This window comes from Taudactylus pleione, unplaced genomic scaffold (assembly GCF_031769625.1).
Source record: "Taudactylus pleione unplaced genomic scaffold, aTauple2 ptg001039l, whole genome shotgun sequence".
Classification (NCBI taxonomy): Eukaryota; Metazoa; Chordata; class Amphibia; order Anura; family Myobatrachidae; genus Taudactylus; species Taudactylus pleione.
Genome location: NW_028285440.1, coordinates 1,319,814 through 1,333,127, shown reverse-complemented (window position 1 = coordinate 1,333,127; position 13,314 = coordinate 1,319,814). Strand labels below are relative to the sequence as shown.

Below are 13,314 nucleotides of genomic sequence, written 5' to 3'. Positions count from 1 at the left end.
CTGTCCTTATACACCATGTCAGAGCATTATCTATTATACCTGTCCTTATACACCGTGTCAGAGCATTATCTATTATACCTGTCCTTATACATTATGTCAGAGCATTCTCTATTATACCTGTCCTTATACACCGTGTCGGAGCATTCTCTATTATACCTGTCCTTATACATCGTGTCAGAGCATTATCTATTATACCTGTCCTTATACATTATGTCAGAGCATTCTCTATTACACCTGTCCTTATACACCGTGTCAGAGCATTATCTATTATACCTGTCCTTATACACCGTGTCAGAGCATTCTCTATTATACCTGTCCTTATACATTATGTCAGAGCATTCTCTATTATACCTGTCCTCATACACCATGTCAGAGCATTATCTATTATACCTGTCCTCATACACCATGTCAGAGCATTCTCTATTATACCTGTCCTTATACACCATGTCAGAGCATTCTCTATTATACCTGTCCTCATACACCATGTCAGAGCATTCTCTATTATACCTGTCCTCATACACCATGTCAGAGCATTCTCTATTATACTTGTCCTTATACACCATGTCAGAGCATTATCTATTATACCTGTCCTTATACATTATGTCAGAGCATTCTCTATTATACCTGTCCTTATACATTATGTCAGAGCATTCTCTATTATACCTGTCCTTATACATTATGTCAGAGCATTATCTATTATACCTGTCCTTATACACCGTGTCAGAGCATTATCTATTATACCTGTCCTTATACACCGTGTCAGAGCATTATCTATTATACCTGTCCTTATACATTATGTCAGAGCATTCTCTATTATACCTGTCCTTATACACCGTGTCAGAGCATTCTCTATTACACCTGTCCTTATACACCGTGTCAGAGCATTCTCTATTACACCTGTCCTTATACACCGTGTCAGAGCATTATCTATTATACCTGTCCTTATACATTATGTCAGAGCATTCTCTATTATACCTGTCCTTATACATTATGTCAGAGCATTCTCTATTATACCTGTCCTTAGACACCGTGTCAGAGCATTATCTATTATACCTGTCCTTATACACCGTGTCAGAGCATTATCTATTATACCTGTCCTTATACACCGTGACAGAGCATTCTCTATTAAACCTGTCCTTATACACTATGTCAGAGCATTCTCTATTATACCTGTCCTTATACATTATGTCAGAGCATTCTCTATTATACCTGTCCTTAGACACCGTGTCAGAGCATTATCTATTATACTTGTCCTTATACACCGTGTCAAAGCATTCTCTATTATACCTGTCCTTATACACCGTGTCAGAGCATTATCTATTATACCTGTCCTTATACACCATGTCAGAGCATTCTCTATTATACCTGTCCTCATAAACCATGTCAGAGCATTCTCTATTATACCTGTCCTCATACACCGTGTCAGAGCATTATCTATTACACCTGTCCTTATACATTATGTCAGAGCATTCTCTATTATACCTGTCCTCATACACCGTGTCAGAGCATTATCTATTATACCTGTCCTTATACATTATGTCAGAGCATTCTCTGTTATACCTGTCCTTATACACCATGTCAGAGCATTCTCTATTATACCTGTCCTTATACACTATGTCAGAGCATTCTCTATTATACCTGTCCTCATACAACGTGTCAGAGCATTATCTATTACACCTGTCCTTATACACCGTGTCAGAGCATTCTCTATTATACCTGTCCTTATACACCGTGTCAGAGCATTCTCTATTATACCTGTCCTTATACACCATGTCAGAGCATTCTCTATTACACCTGTCCTTATACACCATGTCAGAGCATTATCTATTACACCTATCCTAATACACCATGTCAGAGCATTCTCTATTACACCTGTCCTTATACACCGTGTCAGAGCATTCTCTATTACACCTGTCCTTATACACCGTGTCAGAGCATTCTCTATTACACCTGTCCTCATACACCGTGTCAGAGCATTATCTATTATACCTGTCATTATACAACGTGTCAGAGCATTATCTATTATACCTGTCCTTATACACTATGTCAGAGCATTCTCTATTATACCTGTCCTCATACACCATGTCAGAGCATTATCTATTATACCTGTCCTTATACACCATGTCAGAGCATTCTCTATTACACCTGTCCTTATACACCGTGTCAGAGCATTATCTATTACACCTGTCCTTATACACCGTGTCAGAGCATTATCTATTATACCTGTCCTCATACACCGTGTCAGAGCATTCTCTATTACACCTGTCCTCAAACACCATGTCAGAGCATTCTCTATTACACCTGTCCTTATACACCGTGTCAGAGAATTCTCTATTACACCTGTCCTTATACACCGTGTCAGATCATTATCTATTATACCTGTCCTCATACACCATGTCAGAGCATTATCTATTATACCTGTCCTTATAAATTATGTCAGAGCATTCTCTATTATACCTGTCCTTATACACCGTGTCAGAGCATTATCTATTATACCTGTCCTTATACATTATGTCAGAGCATTCTCTATTATACCTGTCCTTATACACCATGTCAGAGCATTCTCTATTATACCTGTCCTTATACACCGTGTCAGAGCATTCTCTATTATACCTGTCCTTACACATTATGTCAGAGAATTCTCTATTATACCTGTCCTTATACACCATGTCAGAGCATTCTCTATTACACCTGTCCTTATACACCGTGTCAGAGCATTATCTATTATACCTGTCCTTATACACCATGTCAGAGCATTATCTATTATACCTGTCCTTATACACCGTGTCAGAGCATTATCTATTATACCTGTCCTTATACACCGTGTCAGAGCATTATCTATTATACCTGTCCTTATACACCATGTCAGAGCATTATCTATTATACCTGTCCTTATACACCATGTCAGAGCTTTCTCTATTACACCTGTCCTTATACACCGTGTCAGAGCTTTCTCTATTATACCTGTCCTTATACACTGTGTCAAAGCATTCTCTATTATACCTGTCCTTATATACTGTCAGAGCATTCTCTATTACACCTGTCCTTATACACCATGTCAGAGCATTATCTATTATACCTGTCCTTATACATTATGTCAGAGCATTCTCTATTACACCTGTCCTTATACACCGTGTCAGAGCATTATCTATTACACCTGTCCTTATACACAGTGTCAGAGCATTCTCTATTACACCTGTCCTAATACACTATGTCAGAGCATTCTCTATTATACCTGTCCTTATACACCATGTCAGAGCATTATCTATTACACCTGTCCTAATACACTATGTCAGAGCATTCTCTATTATACCTGTCCTTATACACCATGTCAGAGCATTATCTATTACACCTGTCCTTATACACAGTGTCAGAGCATTCTCTATTACACCTGTCCTTATACACCGTGTCAGAGCATTATCTATTACACCTGTCCTTATACACCGTGTCAGAGCATTCTCTATTACACCTGTCCTTATACACCATGTCAGAGCATTTTCTATTACACCTGTCCTTATATACCGTGTCAGAGCATTATCTATTATACCTGTCCTCATACACCATGTCAGAGCATTCTCTATTATACCTGTCCTCATAAACCATGTCAGAGCATTATATATTATACCTGTCCTTATACACCATGTCAGAGCATTATCTATTATACTTGTTCTTATACACCATGTCAGAGCATTATCTATTATACCTGTCCTTATACACCGTGTCAGAGCATTCTCTATTATACCTGTCCTCATACACCGTGTCAGAGCATTATCTATTATACTTGTCCTTATACACCGTGTCAGAGCATTATCTATTATACCTGTCCTTATACACCGTGTCAGAGCATTATCTATTATACTTGTCCTTATACACCGTGTCAGAGCATTCTCTATTATACCTGACCTTATACACCGTGTCAGAGCATTATCTATTATACCTGTCCTCATACACCATGTCAGAGCATTATCTATTATACCTGTCCTTATACACTATGTCAGAGCATTCTCTATTATACCTGTCCTTATACATTATGTCAGAGCTTTCTCTATTATACCTGTCCTTTTACACCGTGTCAGAGCATTCTCTATTACACCTGTCCTTATACACCGTGTCAGAGCATTATCTATTATACCTGTCCTTATACATTATGTCAGAGCATTCTCTATTATACCTGTCGTTATACACCGTGTCAGAGCATTATCTATTATACCTGTCCTTATACACCGTGTCAGAGCATTCTCTATTATACCTGTCCTTATACACTATGTCAGAGCATTCTCTATTATACCTGTCCTTATACATTATGTCAGAGCATTCTCTATTATACCTGTCCTTATACACCATGTCAGAGCATTCTCTATTATACCTGTCCTCATACACCATGTCACAGCATTATCTATTATACCTGTCCTTATACACCGTGTCAGAGCATTCTCTATTATACCTGTCCTCATACACCATGTCAAAGCATTCTCTATTATACCTGTCCTTATACACCGTCTCAGAGCATTATCTATTATACCTGTCCTTATACACCATGTCAGAGCATTCTCTATTATACCTGTCCTCATAAACCATGTCAGAGCATTCTCTATTATACCTGTCCTCATACACCGTGTCAGAGCATTATCTATTACACCTGTCCTTATACACCATGTCAGAGCATTCTCTATTATACCTGTCCTTATACACCATGTCAGAGCATTATCTATTATACCTGTCCTTATACACCGTGTCAGAGCATTATCTATTATACCTGTCCTTATACACCGTGTCAGAGCATTATCTATTATACCTGTCCTTATACATTATGTCAGAGCATTCTCTATTATACCTGTCCTTATACACCGTGTCGGAGCATTCTCTATTATACCTGTCCTTATACATCGTGTCAGAGCATTATCTATTATACCTGTCCTTATACATTATGTCAGAGCATTCTCTATTACACCTGTCCTTATACACCGTGTCAGAGCATTATCTATTATACCTGTCCTTATACACCGTGTCAGAGCATTCTCTATTATACCTGTCCTTATACATTATGTCAGAGCATTCTCTATTATACCTGTCCTCATACACCATGTCAGAGCATTATCTATTATACCTGTCCTCATACACCATGTCAGAGCATTCTCTATTATACCTGTCCTTATACACCATGTCAGAGCATTCTCTATTATACCTGTCCTCATACACCATGTCAGAGCATTCTCTATTATACTTGTCCTTATACACCATGTCAGAGCATTATCTATTATACCTGTCCTTATACATTATGTCAGAGCATTCTCTATTATACCTGTCCTTATACATTATGTCAGAGCATTCTCTATTATACCTGTCCTTATACATTATGTCAGAGCATTATCTATTATACCTGTCCTTATACACCGTGTCAGAGCATTATCTATTATACCTGTCCTTATACACCGTGTCAGAGCATTATCTATTATACCTGTCCTTATACATTATGTCAGAGCATTCTCTATTATACCTGTCCTTATACACCGTGTCAGAGCATTCTCTATTATACCTGTCCTTATACACCGTGTCAGAGCATTCTCTATTACACCTGTCCTTATACACCGTGTCAGAGCATTATCTATTATACCTGTCCTTATACATTATGTCAGAGCATTCTCTATTATACCTGTACTTATACACCGTCAGAGCATTATCTATTATACCTGTCCTTATACACCGTGACAGAGCATTCTCTATTAAACCTGTCCTTATACACTATGTCAGAGCATTCTCTATTATACCTGTCCTTATACATTATGTCAGAGCATTCTCTATTATACCTGTCCTTAGACACCGTGTCAGAGCATTATCTATTATACTTGTCCTTATACACCGTGTCAAAGCATTCTCTATTATACCTGTCCTTATACACCGTGTCAGAGCATTATCTATTATACCTGTCCTTATACACCATGTCAGAGCATTCTCTATTATACCTGTCCTCATAAACCATGTCAGAGCATTCTCTATTATACCTGTCCTCAGACACCGTGTCAGAGCATTATCTATTACACCTGTCCTTATACATTATGTCAGAGCATTCTCTATTATACCTGTCCTCATACACCGTGTCAGAGCATTATCTATTATACCTGTCCTTATACATTATGTCAGAGCATTCTCTGTTATACCTGTCCTTATACACCATGTCAGAGCATTCTCTATTATACCTGTCCTTATACACTATGTCAGAGCATTCTCTATTATACCTGTCCTCATACACCGTGTCAGAGCATTATCTATTACACCTGTCCTTATACACCGTGTCAGAGCATTCTCTATTATACCTGTCCTTATACACCGTGTCAGAGCATTATCTATTATACCTGTCCTTATACACTATGTCAGAGCATTCTCTATTATACCTGTCCTCATACACCATGTCAGAGCATTATCTATTATACCTGTCCTTATACACCGTGTCAGAGCATTCTCTATTACACCTGTCCTTATACACCGTGTCAGAGCATTCTCTATTACACCTGTCCTTATACACCATGTCAGAGCATTCTCTATTACACCTGTCCTTATACACCATGTCAGAGCATTCTCTATTACACCTGTCCTTATACACCGTGTCAGAGCATTCTCTATTACACCTGTCCTTATACACCGTGTCAGAGCATTCTCTATTACACCTGTCCTCATACACTGTGTCAGAGCATTATCTATTATACCTGTCATTATACAACGTGTCAGAGCATTATCTATTATACCTGTCCTTATACACTATGTCAGAGCATTCTCTATTATACCTGTCCTCATACACCATGTCAGAGCATTATCTATTATACCTGTCCTTATACACCGTGTCAGAGCATTATCTATTATACCTGTCCTTATACACCATGTCAGAGCATTATCTATTATACCTGTCCTTATACACTGTGTCAGAGCATTATCTATTATACCTGTCCTTATACACTATGTCAGAGCATTCTCTATTATACCTGTCCTCATACACCATGTCAGAGCATTCTCTATTACACCTGTCCTTATACACCGTGTCAGAGCATTATCTATTATACCTGTCCTTATACACCATGTCAGAGCATTATCTATTATACCTGTCCTTATACACCGTGTCAGAGCATTATCTATTATACCTGTCCTTATACACCGTGTCAGAGCATTATCTATTATACCTGTCCTTATACACCATGTCAGAGTATTATCTATTATACCTGTCCTTATACACCATGTCAGAGCTTTCTCTATTACACCTGTCCTTATACACCGTGTCAGAGCTTTCTCTATTATACCTGTCCTTATACACCATGTCAAAGCATTCTCTATTATACCTGTCCTTATATACTGTCAGAGCATTCTCTATTACACCTGTCCTTATACACCATGTCAGAGCATTATCTATTATACCTGTCCTTATACATTATGTCAGAGCATTCTCTATTACACCTGTCCTTATACACCGTGTCAGAGCATTATCTATTACACCTGTCCTTATACACAGTGTCAGAGCATTCTCTATTACACCTGTCCTAATACACTATGTCAGAGCATTCTCTATTATACCTGTCCTTATACACCATGTCAGAGCATTCTCTATTACACCTGTCCTTATACACCGTGTCAGAGCATTATCTATTACACCTGTCCTTATACACACTGTCAGAGCATTATCTATTATACCTGTCCTCATACACCGTGTCAGAGCATTATCTATTATACCTGTCCTTATACACCGTGTCAGAGCATTCTCTATTACACCTGTCCTTATACACCATGTCAGAGCATTTTCTATTACACCTGTCCTTATATACCGTGTCAGAGCATTATCTATTATACCTGTCCTCATACACCATGTCAGAGCATTCTCTATTATACCTGTCCTCATACACCATGTCAGAGCATTATATATTATACCTGTCCTTATACACCATGTCAGAGCATTATCTATTATACTTGTTCTTATACACCATGTCAGAGCATTATCTATTATACCTGTCCTTATACACCGTGTCAGAGCATTCTCTATTATACCTGTCCTCATACACCATGTCAGAGCATTATCTATTATACTTGTCCTTATACACCGTGTCAGAGCATTATCTATTATACCTGTCCTTATACACCGTGTCAGAGCATTATCTATTATACTTGTCCTTATACACCGTGTCAGAGCATTCTCTATTATACCTGACCTTATACACCGTGTCAGAGCATTATCTATTACACCTGTCCTTATACACCGTGTCAGAGCATTCTCTATTATACCTGTCCTTATACACTGTGTCAGAGCATTCTCTATTATACCTGTCCTTATACATTATGTCAGAGCATTCTCTATTATACCTGTCCTTATACACCGTGTCAGAGCATTATCTATTATACCTGTCCTTATACACCGTGTCAGAGCATTCTCTATTATACCTGTCCTTATACACTATGTCAGAGCATTCTCTATTATACCTGTCCTTATACATTATGTCAGAGCATTCTCTATTACACCTGTCCTTATACACCGTGTCAGAGCATTCTCTATTATACCTGTCCTTATACATTATGTCAGAGCATTCTCTATTATACCTGTCCTTATACACCATGTCAGAGCATTCTCTATTATACCTGTCCTTATACACTATGTCAGAGCATTCTCTATTATACCTGTCCTCATACACCGTGTCAGAGCATTATCTATTACACCTGTCCTTATACACCGTGTCAGAGCATTATCTATTATACCTGTCCTTATACACTATGTCAGAGCATTCTCTATTATACCTGTCCTTATACATTATGTCAGAGCATTCTCTATTATACCTGTCTTTATACACCGTGTCAGAGCATTATCTATTATACCTGTCCTTATACACCATGTCAGAGCATTCTCTATTATACCTGTCCTTATACACTATGTCAGAGCATTCTCTATTATACCTGTCCTTATACATTATGTCAGAGCATTCTCTATTATACCTGTCCTTATACACCGTGTCAGAGCATTATCTATTATACCTGTCCTTATACATCGTGTCAGAGCATTCTCTATTATACCTGTTCTTATACACTATGTCAGAGCATTCTCTATTATACCTGTCCTTATACATTATGTCAGAGCATTCTCTATTATACCTGTCCTTATACACCGTGTCAGAGCATTCTCTATTATACCTGTCCTTATACATTATGTCAGAGCATTCTCTATTATACCTGTCCTCATACACCGTGTCAGAGCATTATCTATTATAGCTGTCCTTATACATTATGTCAGAGCATTCTCTATTATACCTGTCCTTATACACCATGTCAGAGCATTCTCTATTATACCTGTCCTTATACACTATGTCAGAGCATTCTCTATTATACCTGTCCTCATACACCGTGTCAGATCATTATCTATTACACCTGTCCTTATACACCGTGTCAGAGCATTATCTATTATAGCTGTCCTTATACATTATGTCAGAGCATTCTCTATTATACCTGTCCTTATACACCGTGTCAGAGCATTCTCTATTATACCTGTCCTTATACATTATGTCAGAGCATTCTCTATTATACCTGTCCTTATACACCATGTCAGAGCATTCTCTATTACACCTGTCCTTATACACCGTGTCAGAGGATTCTCTATTATACCTGTCCTTATACATTATGTCAGAGCATTCTCTATTATACCTGTCCTTATACACCGTGTCAGAACATTCTCTATTATACCTGTCCTTATACATTATGTCAGAGCATTCTCTATTATACCTGTCCTCATACACCGTGTCAGAGCATTATCTATTATATCTGTCCTTAAACATTATGTCAGAGCATTCTCTATTATACCTGTCCTTATACACCATGTCAGAGCATTCTCTATTATACCTGTCCTTATACACTATGTCAGAGCATTCTCTATTATACCTGTCCTCATACACCGTGTCAGAGCATTATCTATTACACCTGTCCTTATACACCGTGTCAGAGCATTCTCTATTATACCTGTCCTTATACACCGTGTCAGAGCATTCTCTATTATACCTGTCCTTATACATTATGTCAGAGCATTCTCTATTACACCTGTCATTATACACCATGTCAGAGCATTCTCTATTACACCTGTCCTTATACACCGTGTCAGAGCATTATCTATTACACCTGTCCTTATACACCATGTCAGAGCATTCTCTATTACACCTGTCCTTATACACCGTGTCAGAGCATTATCTATTATACCTGTCCTTATACACCATGTCAGAGCATTATCTATTATACCTGTCCTTATACACCGTGTCAGAGCATTATCTATTATACCTGTCCTTATACACCGTGTCAGAGCATTATCTATTATACCTGTCCTTATACACCATGTCAGAGCATTATCTATTATACCTGTCCTTATACACCATGTCAGAGCTTTCTCTATTACACCTGTCCTTATACACCGTGTCAGAGCTTTCTCTATTATACCTGTCCTTATACACCATGTCAGAGCATTCTCTATTACACCTGTCCTTATACACCGTGTCAGAGCATTATCTATTACACCTGTCCTTATACACCGTGTCAGAGCATTATCTATTATACCTGTCCTCATACACCGTGTCAGAGCATTCTCTATTACACCTGTCCTCAAACACCATGTCAGAGCATTCTCCACTACACATGTCCTTATACACAGTGTCAGAGAATTCTCTATTACACCTGTCCTTATACACCGTGTCAGAGCTTTCTCTATTATACCTGTCCTTATACACCGTGTCAGAGCATTATCTATTATACCTGTCCTTATATACTATGTCAGAGAATTCTCTATTACACCTGTCCTTACACACCATGTCAGAGCATTATCTATTATACCTGTCCTTATATATTATGTCAGAGCATTATCTATTACACCTGTCCTCATATACCGTGTCAGAGCATTCTCTATTACACCTGTCCTTATACACTGTGTCAGAGCATTATCTATTATACCTGTCCTTATACACCGTGTCAGAGCATTCTCTATTACACCTGTCCTTATACACCGTGTCAGAGCATTCTCTATTACACCTGTCCTTATACACCGTGTCAGAGCATTCTCTATTACACCTGTCCTTATACACCGTGTCAGAGCATTCTCTATTACACCTGTCCTTATACACCGTGTCAGAGCATTTTCTATTACACCTGTCCTTATATACCGTGTCAGAGCATTATCTATTATACCTGTCCTCATACACCATGTCAGAGCATTCTCTATTATACCTGTCCTCATACACCATGTCAGAGCATTATATATTATACCTGTCCTTATACACCATGTCAGAGCATTATCTATTATACTTGTCCTTATACACCATGTCAGAGCATTATCTATTATACCTGTCCTCATACACCATGTCAGAGCATTCTCTATTATACCTGTCCTCATACACCATGTCACAGCATTATCTATTATACCTGTCCTTATACACCGTGTCAGAGCATTATCTATTATACCTGTCCTTATACACCGTGTCAGAGCATTATCTATTATACTTGTCCTTATACACCATGTCAGAGCATTCTCTATTATACCTGTCCTTATACACCGTGTCAGAGCATTCTCTATTATACCTGTCCTTATACACCGTGTCAGAGCATTCTCTATTATACCTGTCCTTATACACCGTGTCAGAGCATTCTCTATTATACTTGTCCTTATACACTGTGTCAGAGCATTATCTATTATACCTGTCCTTATACACCGTGTCAGAGCATTATCTATTATACTTGTCCTCATACACCGTGTCAGAGCATTATCTATTATACCTGTCCTTATACACCGTGTCAGAGCATTATCTATTATACCTGTCCTTATACACCGTGTCAGAGCATTCTCTATTATACCTGTCCTTATACACCGTGTCAGAGCATTATCTATTATACCTGTCCTTATACATTGTCAGAGCATTCTCTATTACACCTGTCCTTATACACCGTGTCTGAGCATTCTCTATTACATCTGTCCTTATACACCATGTCAGAGCATTTTCTATTATACCTGTCCTCATACACCGTGTCAGAGCATTATCTATTATACCTGTCCTTATACATTATGTCAGAGCATTCTCTATTACACCTGTCCTTATACACCGTGTCAGAGCATTCTCTATTATACCTGTCCTTATACACCGTGTCAGAGCATTATCTATTACACCTGTCCTTATACACCATGTCAGAGCATTATATATTATACCTGTCCTTATACACCGTGTCAGAGCATTATCTATTACACCTGTCCTTATACACCGTGTCAGAGCATTCTCTATTACACCTGTCCTATCTATTATACTTGTCCTTATACACCGTGTCAGAGCATTTTCTATTATACCTGTCCATATACACCGTGTCAGAGCATTCTCTATTATACCTGTCCTTATACATTATGTCAGAGCATTCTCTATTATACCTGTCCTCATACACCGTGTCAGAGCATTATCTATTATACCTGTCCTTATACATTATGTCAGAGCATTCTCTATTATACCTGTCCTTATACACCATGTCAGAGCATTCTCTATTATACCTGTCCTTATACACTATGTCAGAGGTTTCTCTATTATACCTGTCCTCATACACCGTGTCAGAGCATTATCTATTACACCTGTCCTTATACACCATGTCAGAGCATTCTCTATTATACCTGTCCTTATACACCGTGTCAGAGCATTCTCTATTATACCTGTCCTTATACATTATGTCAGACCATTATCTATTATACCTGTCCTCATACACCGTGTCAGAGCATTCTCTATTACACCTGTCCTTATACACCGTGTCAGAGCATTCTCTATTATACCTGTCCTTATACATTATGTCAGAGCATTCTCTATTATACCTGTCCTCATACACCGTGTCAGAGCATTATCTATTATACCTGTCCTTATACATTATGTCAGAGCATTCTCTATTATACCTGTCCTTATACACCATGTCAGAGCATTCTCTATTATACCTGTCCTTATACACTATGTCAGAGCATTCTCTATTATACCTGTCCTCATACACCGTGTCAGAGCATTATCTATTATAGCTGTCCTTATACATTATGTCAGAGCATTCTCTATTATACCTGTCCTTATACACCGTGTCAGAGCATTCTCTATTATACCTGTCCTTATACATTATGTCAGAGCATTCTCTATTATACCTGTCCTTATACACCATGTCAGAGCACTCTCTATTACACCTGTCCTTATACACCGTGTCAGAGCATTCTCTATTATACCTGTCCTTATACATTATGTCAGAGCATTCTCTATTATACCTGTCTTTATACATTATGTCAGAGCATTCTCTATTATACCTGTC

General features: G+C 38.2%; 1 protein-coding gene across 1 annotated transcript in view; it reads right to left on the bottom strand.

Annotated features, from left to right (window-relative positions):
* LOC148454021 (uncharacterized) overlaps positions 1 to 13,314 on the bottom strand; it is a 293,607-nt gene that overhangs the window by 11,692 nt on the left and 268,601 nt on the right.